The sequence below is a fragment of the Protopterus annectens genome, chromosome 12.part0, assembly GCF_019279795.1.
Source record: "Protopterus annectens isolate FY-2018-M chromosome 12.part0, PAN1.0, whole genome shotgun sequence".
NCBI classification, from domain to species: Eukaryota; Metazoa; Chordata; order Ceratodontiformes; family Protopteridae; genus Protopterus; species Protopterus annectens.
Window position 1 is genome coordinate 365555408 of NC_056746.1, and position 12322 is coordinate 365567729.

At 35.5% G+C, this 12322-nt stretch overlaps 1 protein-coding gene across 7 annotated transcripts in view; it reads left to right on the top strand.

Moving 5' to 3' along the window:
• Positions 1 to 12322, top strand: part of RHBDF1 (rhomboid 5 homolog 1) — a 1247410-nt gene that overhangs the window by 1022556 nt on the left and 212532 nt on the right. The gene's annotated exons all lie outside the window — the stretch shown is intronic.

The following is a 12322-nucleotide window of genomic DNA, read 5'->3' on the forward strand; positions in this document are numbered from 1 at the left end:
ATGCATTCATTGCTAGGTTTAGAAATAATGACTAATGTTCTCTTTATCAAATCCTCAATGTGCCAATCTTTGTTCATATGGGGATAAGATCAAAGCAAAATGGAAGATTACTTTAATCTGAGTACCACAGAAATGCAGTTTGCAATCTTGGTCTCCTCACCAAATAATCCCACCAAAGAAACAAGAGTAAAGTTCCAATACTAGAAGAAACAAAAACGAAGAACATCAAAACAACCAATAATTCCACCTCAAGCCAAATACTTGCATTGACTGATGAGACTTTGGATTAAAGAAGAATGTCCTTTACAAACTCTAGTTTTGGTTTTCATCAAAAAGTAAAAAAGGTACATTCTTTTGACTTAATGCATTTTCCCTCCCAAATTCTTTCTAGTGACAGTGGGGTAGTTTACAAACCTCATGTAAAGTTATTTCATCTTAAAAAACGTTTCCTTTCCTTTTAAATCCATTTGCATTGACAATATGTATCCCTCATACTCCCACTATCAGTGATCCCCTTAGTGAAGCTGGCAAGTACCAAGTCCGTTTGTGTCAAATCTTAGTAATAAATAAACCAATTTTCAGTGTTTTTCTCCTTTAATCTGAAAATGTTCATTGTCATCTTTTAGTACCCCACTCAGCCATCCCATTGTATACCCACACCATACAAACGTGCACGCGTGGGTATTTAACCATTTAGAGCTGCAGGGCCATTTCTTCCCTTAAAAGGCAGCATACCTTCACTCATCAGAAGACTAGTACAAACTGTTAAGTACCTGCAGTGCATTTATTTTCAGATTACTGGTCAAGCAACAATTATATTGATGCTCAACAAAAAGCTGTTCCTCAACCCTTATTTTTTCTTTGTCACAGGTTGGACCACATCTCACAGATTATCTCGCTGTCATTGTATGATTCTGTTATAAGAAAGCAATTTCACTCAGTGTCTGTGAAGTCATCCAGCAGAATGGAATTGTGTAGTGACACTAGGATGCATCATCAGAACTAAAAAATCAAAAGTTTGCTCCTAAGGGTTTATTAGCTGCCAGATGTAGGCCTGCATTTGAATTTGTCAAATGTTTGAGATTTAACTAAAAATAAACAATGAGGATGAACTAGATGAGGAAAAACAACAAAATCTTTATTACAAGTTAAGTGCTTTCGACTTATTAGTCTTCATCAGAACTACGAAGTACAAACAATTAGTGGCTTAAACAGAAAAATTAAATTGGTCACATGACATCCCTTAAACAAAAACATTCACCATCAAAAGAATCTCAGTAAAAACATTCCTATTAAATAAACTTCAAGAAGAATAAAAATAATGTAAACAATTAGTACACTCTTAATAAAAAATGCTTGTAAAATTCCATAAAGCACTAACAGTTTATTTACATTTATAGTTTTCATGTGTTTTAAAACTGTCTTATAGTTAACACTACTATTTAAACCTAGGGGATTGTAGGCATTAAACAAAATCTACCATTTCACTTCTCTATACTCAAACTCTCCCTCTTTGTCTCTATTAAAATCACTAAGAAATAAAACCTTTTAAAATTAAGACGTACTGTGGAATGCTTTCCCAAGGCATTATCTAAATTCTTAACTTTGATGGCATACTGATGCGCATGGACTTGCTTCCTTACCTCTCTGTTGGTCTTTCCTATATAGAACGAATCACATGAGCCACAAGTTGCTATGTATACCACATATTTGGAGGCGCAAGTAAAAAACAGGGGTGGGATAGGTTCCATCACTAGCAACATCCACAAAGAAAGGGCCATCTGACAATGTACATGCACAAAAAGCAATCTAAACACTTAAAAGTGCCCTTTTTATAACCCACAACAGTAGTCTCATTGCCTTCTAAGAAATATTTAACATTTTTACCTTTCTTATTAATGAATAACGGTTTAACTCCACCAATTTAAATATTTCTTCACTAGTTAAATTTTTCCAGTTCTTGATAATCACTTTTTTAATAGCTCTGTTGTCCAATGAAAAAGTTTCCGGCATAGAAAGAGACCCTTCCCGTTGTTTACAATCTAAAGCAAGATGCATTTGTGATGGTTTATCTTCCATTGCTTTTCTAACTATTTTGTCAGGGTACCCCCTGTTAACAAATCTAGAGTGAAGGGCCTTATTAGAATTGTCCAGTGCTTTGACATCTGTTGCTAAATATTTTAGTTTAAACAACTGATGCTTAATAATGTTGTACTTGACATAAGTGAGGTGCATACTTGAGTAATGTAAAATCGCGTTACCGGAAATTTTCTTATAACTGATAACCAACTATAATTTTTCTTCCTTTTCTTTTTTAAAAATCTTTGTGTCCAAGAAATTAATCTTAAGGATGTCATAAGTAATAAAAAATTTTAAGAAATCCATACTCAAATTGATATTATTAAAAAAAGCTAATTAATCAGACTCAGTACCTCATCAAACAAAAAACAGGTCATCAGTAAAACGAAAATATAATAAAATAAACTGAAACCCAGTAATGTGGGGCAAGACAAAATTTTCCTAGAATGTCATAACTAGGTTAGCATAGCTGGGAGCCATTCATGTTCCCATAGCCACCCCTTTTTTGACAATAGTAGTTGTTCTGAAATATAAAAAGTTGTTTGAAAGTACAAAGTCAATATACTCCATCAAAAACCTTATTTTCCCTAACATGTACTCTCTGCCCCTACGTCATGTGGTATTACTGTGTAGAAAGAACGCACACACATCCACAGTCACTAAAAAAATCTTCTTTACTAACTGTGAAGTCCTTAATTTTTTCCAAGAGGTCACAGGAGTCCATGATGAAAGATGACATTCGTTTTACCAAAGGGAGGAAAGCCATGTCAGCAAATTAATCATCTTGCCGTACCACCACCATGGATCCCCCTTTGTACGCCTTCATGAACCTTTAACTAGAATCCTGAAACATCTTTTTATGACTGAGTCTTTCAGACTTGGTTAACTGAAAAACATCTTTTCACTTTTCTGTTTCAAAACAGCCCTAAAGCAGCAGTCTTCAAAGGCTTTTATGACAGGATTCAAAGGCGGATTAAAAATACTAGGGGTGACAAATTCACTTCTACCAGTTACAATTTTGTCTGTGAAAGCCACATTTAAATTAAGTTTCCTTGTATAGCCTTTCAAGTCTAAAATAGTCTCCGTCAAATCAGAAAATCAGATCTTGCAAAAGGAATGAAAGAGAAACCTTTTTTGAACACATTGTTCTCTTCCAAAGTCAAAACTCTATCTGACAAATTAAAAATTTAGTATTCTACCGGAATTACCTCTTGTGGAAAGGCTGAATCCGATGTCTGGACCACATATACTGCTCCCCCATGATAAACTTCCTTGTTCTCGGTACCCAAACTGTTTCCAGTGATGTTAGAGTTGCCTGAAAATGTAGATTATTCTCAGATGGTCCGTACTGCTCCCATGTTAGAGAATGATTGAAATCTTTCTCCTGACGCTTGTAAATGTTTGAGCTTTGTCAGTATTTTGTATTTAATGTTCCAAATATTTAACGGGTCATCACGAAAGGACATCTTTCATGAAAACTAGATCTGCAGAGTCAGTCAGTCACTGTGAAATTACTTTTCCAGCAGAGTTTTTATACATTTCCTATTTTAAGTTAAGCAAGCCATTGGAAGACAATGTTACACATTTATTTATTTATTTAACATTTGTTAAACGGGAAAGTCCGACTTGGAACAAAGCTAATTTTCAGTGGAGGCCCGGGGAGAAATGCTCCAGATGTATGTCTTTGAATGTGGGAGGAAACCAGATCACCCGGAGGAAACCTACAAATGCAAGGCAGATGTTGAAAACCATTCATTTTATAAATGTATGTTGTGTTTGGTGGATATATCTTTCTAATTTTATCAATGTTGGCTACAATAATCTGAAAATTGAACCTTAACTTCTGTGGGTCATATCCTAATAGCTGCCATTTCTCAGATTCTAGGCAAGATGAACTTGCTACCAAAAAGTTTTCATTAGACTTTGCTAAGTCACATTCCTTTCTGCCTGTGCATTTTTTTTGTTGTCTTGTATTCTTCAGGTAGCACCACAAAACATAAACTGTAGAAAAAAAATACTGAAAACTACCCAAGTCATGAGCCAGCTCCTGCTGTCTCAAGTGCCTGTAGGAGCTGGCCAGGAAGAATGGCAGTGAGCGACCACTGTCATGTCAAAGTCAAAGTAAACTTTACTGTCATTTAGAACTACACACGTGTAGCCTAAATAAAGTTTCATGTTGTCAGATAAATTCTTGAGATTACAAAGCAAAATGAAGCAACACATACAAGTAGAGGAATAAACATAACTAACAAGTACAATACTACTCCCAGTACACACAAGAAAGAGCAGAGATATTTACCAACACTCATATATAAAAGAATACCCTCCCCTGAATTAAATTAACTACCATATTTAAAGTAAAACGAAACACACTGCAAATTGAAATGCCTAAGTTATTTGTCTAATATTGCACTCAACCGTCATTGGTGAGAACGAGATGGTTCTGGCTTGCCACATAGATGATACCTAACAAGATCACTACTAGGTGTTCACCCAGTGGGGTCCAGAGTCCGCCAAGTTCATGTTAGTGCATTCGCACTAAGTAGCCAAGGAGAAACTATCATGCAGAGGCATGCCTCTCCTCAGGAGTTAGAAATTGTGGGCTCTGAGGGGCCTCCAAGGGGGGAAGGTAGCCCACCCACAGGGATTAGCCAGCTGGCCCTTTCTGTGCTGCTTGACTGTCAATGGGGAATGAAGAGCTTATGAGAACTCCTAGACCAATGTTTCAGATGTACACCAAAATACTTTTCCACCTCAGAAGAAAAGTGAATTATTACTTTGCGAAATTGTGTTCTGTATCACCACCAGAATATCTATGCTTGCATTTATGAAGCAGTACAATAAAAATACTAAGCTGAAGTTCTGAAACTAAACCTGCTTAAGTTATTACTTTGTACTTAATGAGACAAACATTGGCTTTACTAAAATCTTACCATATGATAATGTCTTTACTTTCTAAAAGCAGCAGCTGTAATTTTTCATATCCAAATGTCATTATTTGTACCACAGCATAAGTTATATTCTTGCTTTGCAAACTCACATGTTGCAAACATGAGCATTTTTACTGCTGCAAAAAACATTAATCTATTTCTTAAACTTCTGCAGTAAAATCTTAAAAGCAGATAAATTTGCTGTATTTCTTTGAATCATAGTATGTTTTATCTGTATTTGGCCAGAGTTATAGGTGACTAGAGCTAAGGTACCTAGCTAAAAAAAATCAAATAAGCAAATAAATAAATAAGCATAGGCTACAATATTCGGTATGACAAACATTATCTCCTAAGTTTGTTATGTTTCAAAGGTTCACAAAAAATTTATTATATAACCCTTTCTTTTGTCCCCAAAAGAACAGGAGTTTTTACCACTTTTTCAATATGTTGATACAGCGTACTGCAGGTAGGCTAGCTTTCCGTCTATGGCACTGGCAATTCTTTTGGTCAGTGTCGTGAGTCCCAGAGGGCAGGGTTTAAAGCCAGACTACCAGGGGGCTGGTTCTCCTGGCTTAGGGCAAAGTTTAAAACCAATACCACACTTATTGCTCCATCTTTTTCCACATTTAGTAGGATACAGCATATATTTCCATTTTTGCTATGTAACAGTAACCTGATCCCATTGTATAAGATTTTGCATCCAGAAAGGGGGAGATTCATTTACATTAGAGGTATAACCACCAGAGTAGGGGGAATGGGTTAAGGAGGAATCGGGTTTAATCAGAAGTTAGAAGAAATAAAAACTTTAAAGAGATACAGATCAAAAAACTAGAATTTTTTCCTTACTTTACAAAGCAATCTATCCTGACAAACTTGTACATTTTCACTGTTTGTATTATTAATAATACCCCTTCGTGAAAATGCTTGGACTAAAGAATTGAGATTAAAAAACTTCTCCTGTTACAAGACACATTTAATCAGTTGTACTAAAGTTTTAAGGAAAACAATACCATAGTTATAAAGTCAGCTTTTGACCTTGTGAATCTGGTTACTTAATGGCAATTTTCAAAATTATCACCCAAGTTGATGAAGTAATAATTTATACATAGTACACCAAGACTGTGAGAACTGCGATTTTTTAGATCCAAAATAAATTTATGTGGCACACCAGATGGTGATTTTACACTTCCTTCGCAGCTTTGTCTTCCAAGCCACATTTGAGCATTTCTTATTTTTATTTCTACGACTGTAAAATATATGAGCCATTTAATTATCTGTTGAAAACAAAGCAATGAACATATATTAATTGTTAATGATTACATTTCTACTACTGAAATTATCAGTTTAGTTCTGTCTTCTTAGTACCACACACAAGTAACATTTTCATTAACAGATGGCAGACGTCCTGATGTGTATCATTGTTTTTCCTCCATCCTCCTCTGACCATCAGCTCTTCCTCATGACCACTGCACTGATATATTGATCCCCTCCAGTTAGAGACCTATAGCTTATTCTTTCTTTGAAGATGAGAATCGAGTGAACTGAGAATGAGACTGTCATTTGTGGGAAAGACTTAAACCTCCATTCTAGAACATGGTCGAGAGATTTATGTCTAATGGCAATTGCCATCTACACATCTGCCTGTGATGTAATCAAACCCCACTCCAACCCCACCTTGTAAGCTGCACTTCACTGTGGGTGCTGGCCCCCAAAAGCATCCACAAATGCACACTCCCCACACCCTCTTCCTGAAAGAGGGCAGACTACACTCCTTCATGCCAGACCAATCTCACCCCACCCAGCTCTTCCAGTGTAATCAAATTTGGGCTGCCTTAATCTAAGTCAAAACTCTGTCCATCTCTGACACACTATCCTTATTTGTATCTTGATAATCAGCTGCTTAACTCCCTCTTACCAAGTTTGTAGACATTGTCTAGTTAAATATTTTTTTTTATAAATTTGGAATGTGGTGGAAAATTGCTGAGTTCAAAGACAATTACCTACCTCAAAATCTCATCCATTAGTTTAGAATGTACCAGTGGTAGGAGTCTGAGACATTAGAATAACAAATTTAATGTACTTCTCACAGTAACTGATATTTCCATTACTGTGGTTAGAGAAAAGTTTTCCAAGTACCATAGACATTTATGGAATTCAAGGTTATGAAGGGTACCACAGCTGTTATGATGGCTCATTTATGTGTGGAGCATAGACTGTTTATATAGGTAAAAAAAATTCCCTTCAATTTGAAATTGTTTATAATTCATCTTTCCAAAAATTATTCAGGTAGCAGTACATAGGAATGGACCTTGTAACTTTAATTGTTGGTTGCTATAGACTTCCTAATTTAAAATGAGGATATCGCAATACCTTCATTTTGAAGCTAGTTCAGATTGAGCACATTTCAGTAACAGATTTTTGTTAGCCTAATATAGTCTAGGAAATCACTTTCTAGCACCAATATCTGTAAAAAAATTATTTTAGATGTTATCAAGAGGCACCACAAATCCCTGACATCCTTGGTTCAGTTTCAGTTAAGTACAGAGACTGCATCAAAGACATCAGTCTTCCTACCTGAGACAGGATGTAGTCAAGATAAAGGTCATGATCAAACAAAAGTGGTTACTTTCATAATTTCTCTAAAGATAATTTTGAAGCAGTGATTAAGGATTTTAGTCTCATGCTAAAAACATGAAGGTTTGCTGAGAACTGTTTTACAGCAGGCACAGGTAACATAATGTATTCTCATATTCCTATTATCAAACATACTCATGGCTTAATGCATACTGTGAAACTTCCCTGGTGCAACCATACTACAAATAAGACCTTTAAATAAAAGAAGCACTTATAAAATTCACATAAACAGATTAAGTTAAATCTTGCCTTCACTGAACAACATAAACAAAACTTGGTAAAGAACCAGACAGGTCTAACTACATAATGTATCTGGCTACTGCAGCTGGCCCAGACTATTCCTGTCTCCTCTGATCCATATCAGCGCAGTTTTTAGAACATGGATTTTATTTAACCAACCCAGCAGGCCTCAGTTGTTATATAATTGATATAGGTAACAAAAGCCTACCATGTTAGACTAATTTACACAGACTTATCTAATGCTTTTAACAGTATTAATCACAATATTCCTGGATTTTTAACTGATTAACTTTTCATGCTTGTAGGGTATCATTCAGAAACCATCAATCAAAGTGGACATCTGTGTTTTGATGCAAGCCACATGGCTATACACTGGGTCAACTGTTATTTAATGTTTCCTTCTTATACTTTAATCTCGTATGAATGGTTAAGCAAGTTCTCAGATGACTGCAAAAGAGGAGACTACTGCCTGCATTGTTAATGCTTAAAAATTTCAAAACATTTTGGTTACATTTTTTTGTCATGCAGTTCAAGTGATCATAAGATTAATATAGAAAATCAGTGATCATACATTTTGGACTGAAAACTTACTCATGGGAGTGATCTATACTGTTTTTAAAAACATCGCTCTTTTTCATGTATACCCATTACTTAAAAACAGTATTTTTTTGCTATTACAAGGAAAAAAACACTTGAGCCAACCTGACACGGTGCAGAGGTCTGCACAGTAATTTTTTTATGAGTCTAAACTATACAAACTTAACAAATTTACTATTAGTTAAAGATTTATTAAGGCACATTTACTGTAATGTGTGCATAGCTTTTGAATAGTCAATAAAAGTTGCATCTTTTACTTCTTGAAATGAATGTTCTGAATAGGAATCTGAGAGCCAGCAAGCACTGACACTCACTGCCCAACGAGAAACACAGGAATCAATGCACTCTGATCATTTTCTCACCAGGAGCAGAATATCAGCACAAATTTCAAGATGTCACCTACGAAGCAATTATTAGGCTTTCTAGTAATCAGCAGTCTCCAGAAAATAATGTCCCTGTGCTCCTTCTCTTGCCAGGAGAAAACAGCTCCAGAGTTTGAACATCACTGTTGGACATTGCAAAAAGCTAACTAGCTTCACTTTCCTGCAAGAGTAATACATATCTTGTTTGTTCTTGTATTCAGTCTCCTATATAGCAGTACTGTCCCCTACTTAGAAACAGGCAAAATATGCCATCATCACCTCATAACCTATGTAGCAGCACAAAAGGATCTTTAACTCTGCACAGGCTGCCATTTATTCAGACTATACATGTAAAAAGGTTTTAGAAAAATTGTCCCAGCAATCTGTTTTAGTATATACCAATTACATACCTTAAAGAGGCCTGTCCCTATACTCGCTTCAAAGAAAATGGCTAATGGATATCACCATCTTTACCCCTTATTCATCTTTCAATCTATAATTTATAATCTCGCTATTACTCATGTAATAATTAACACACAATGTCCTAAACTAATAATTATTAATCATTAATTTAGTAACTGCTTACCAGACCATTCTGGTCTAATGCAATTATTTACCATACCTTTCTATTGAATTGTGTTTCATTCATTAATACACGCTTACTGTTTAACAAATATATTTTAAGCCTAGTTCCATGTCTTCTTGCAAAGAATTTTAGCATTAAACATTAATTTTTCTGTCATTGCCGTATCTAATCGCTATTAGTACAGTTTTCATGTATTAGTAATTACTTGACCTCTTTGCAGTTTCTCTTCTTTATATACTCATTCTCCAGTTTAGTTTAGTAATGACGTCTCTAAATTATGTTAGTCATTCATGACAAACTAGAAGGTGAATTGTTAAATGTGTTTTCACTTCCTTCAGCTAAATTTGCAAACCTTTATTTTAAAGCAGTTAATCTATTTATCTCTTTTAACAATTTAAATATGTTTAAGCACATACTTCATTTACTTGTATTAATATAATATTGAGAGGTTGATATGGTTCATTGATAACACGTTCTGTTATTCGCAATGTTAATGCATTATTAATATTCAGTTTATTGTTAAAAGTAGTTACATTGTTGTTTTTAGTTCCAGTTGGCCCAGATCATGCATAAAACTTTTTTTTTTAATCAGTAGACTTACCTCAAATCAAAGAAGTAAATGATGAGCCCGAGTCTTCTCACTGTCTTTTTCACAAATAAAAAGTATATTCGTTATGTAAGGTTCTTACTTTATCTTAATTTATTGTTGAAAAGAAACAGACCGTGAAAAGAATAGGCCATTCAACTCAGACAGCTGTTTTCTACATCAATGAAAAACGCTTGAAATAAAAAAATATTTCAAATGAAATGGCTTTTTTTTTTGCACTGGGCATGCCCCACATTCATTCTATACAACTCAACATTTGGACACAAATCCATCTTTGCAGTTCACCACTGGTAAAGTTAATTGCTTATGAAGCTTAGTAACCTGTATTTTTAGAAAAATGTCAGTGTTTCAGAGAGGTAGCAGCTCAGATATGTAGTACAAAAAGGCTTGCGTGGAAGTGGTAAGTAAGAGCCACTAATTCCACTGTCCACTAGACTACATCATATTTAAACTGATCCAGTACGATTCCACAAAGCACTGGACAAGCCCGGGTCTTCTCACTGTCTTTTTCACATTGTTGTTGTTAGTTCCAGTTGGCCCAGATCATGCATAAAACTTTTTTTTTAATCAGTAGACTTACCTCAAATCAAAGAAGTAAATGATGAGCCCGAGTCTTCTCACTGTCTTTTTCACAAATAAAAAGTATATTCGTTATGCAAGGTTCTTACTTTATCTTAATTCATTGTTGAAAAGAAACACCCTACTTAAATATACCAACTCTGACATCACACTACAGTGAGGAAAACAACAAAGTAATGGAGGCGGCAAAATTATTTCTTTCCCAGGGAAAGAAATCGCTTATATGCCATTTCACTATTTTGTGCTTTCATGTTCGATCAAGACGCATTCAAAGAATTGAGTCATCGATTATATACATGACAGCAACTACTCGCAAGTGATTGCTCAAGTACACAAATGTTTAGAAATCATTTACTCAAGGTTATTAGATTATAAGTTGTTGTTGTTGTATCTTTCGGCTTTTCCCGGTTAGGGGTCGCCACAGCGGAACTCCAGTCTGCTAATGATTGGCAGTAGATTTTTACGTACCGACTTGCCAGGCCTGACGCACAACCTTCAACGAAGGTACGGCCATTCACGCATGTCTCCACACAGAAGACGCTTTAGCTGAGAATCAAACAGGACAACATCTTACTGTGAGGCGACAACGCTACCGCAGCACCACCGCCGCAGCTCACATTAAAAACACATTTTTTATTTTGCAGAGGACCAACCCTCTGTACCCTATCTGTTTGGGGTGAAATCTTGATACCTCCTAAACTTCCTAGCCCTGGTATATTGATGCATAGCAAGTTGGCTGTGCCAAGTAATTCATTGAATTATGAATTTGTTGCATGCAATTACATTTTGAAGTTAGTGTTTATTCAGGTGATGTCCAATAACTTGCCTCTACAGCTACCTGCACCACCGCCGCAGCTCACATTAAAAACACATTTTTTATTTTGCAGAGGACCAACCCTCTGTACCCTATCTGTTTGGGGTGAAATCTTGATACCTCCTAAACTTCCTAGCCCTGGTATATTGATGCATAGCAAGTTGGCTGTGCCAAGTAATTCATTGAATTATGAATTTGTTGCATGCAATTACATTTTGAAGTTAGTGTTTATTCAGGTGATGTCCAATAACTTGTCTCTACAGCTACCTGCACCTACCCATGCATAAATCTCTAGTTATAAGAAAAAGCAGCAATCTACCCTCTCAAACAAAAGTACTTACATTTACCATTCTTTTAGTGTCTGTTTTTCACATGAACATACTTTTAATTTCTTGCATGCTAAATCTACAACAATTAGCATACTTTTGTTTTATTTGTTAAACTTTGCTTTAATTGCTTTGTTTTACTTATGTATTGTTACATACTTTGTATTGCTAGTTGTATATTGCATTGATGTTTTGTACTTCCTAACTTGGCTTGGGTCATGACTGAAGAGGATGCTTGGACCAGCATTGTTACTTGTATAGCAAACTCAGTAAATAAAACGACCAGTGACATTTCTGACACTAGTATTTTAATGGGGTCTATATTAAAACAGCGAATGCTTAAAACAGCGAATGCTGATTTATTGACCCCATGTAAGCGAAAGCTTACAATCCCGAACACTTGGAACAGCGATTTTTTTTCCCAGGGAAATAAATCGCTATTCAACAAAAAAAATAACAACTTCAAAACATTACATAAAGTGGGGGGCACACCCATCCTACTCAAATATACCAACTCTGAGATCACACTACAGTGAGGAAAACGACAAAGTAATGGAGGCGGCCAAGC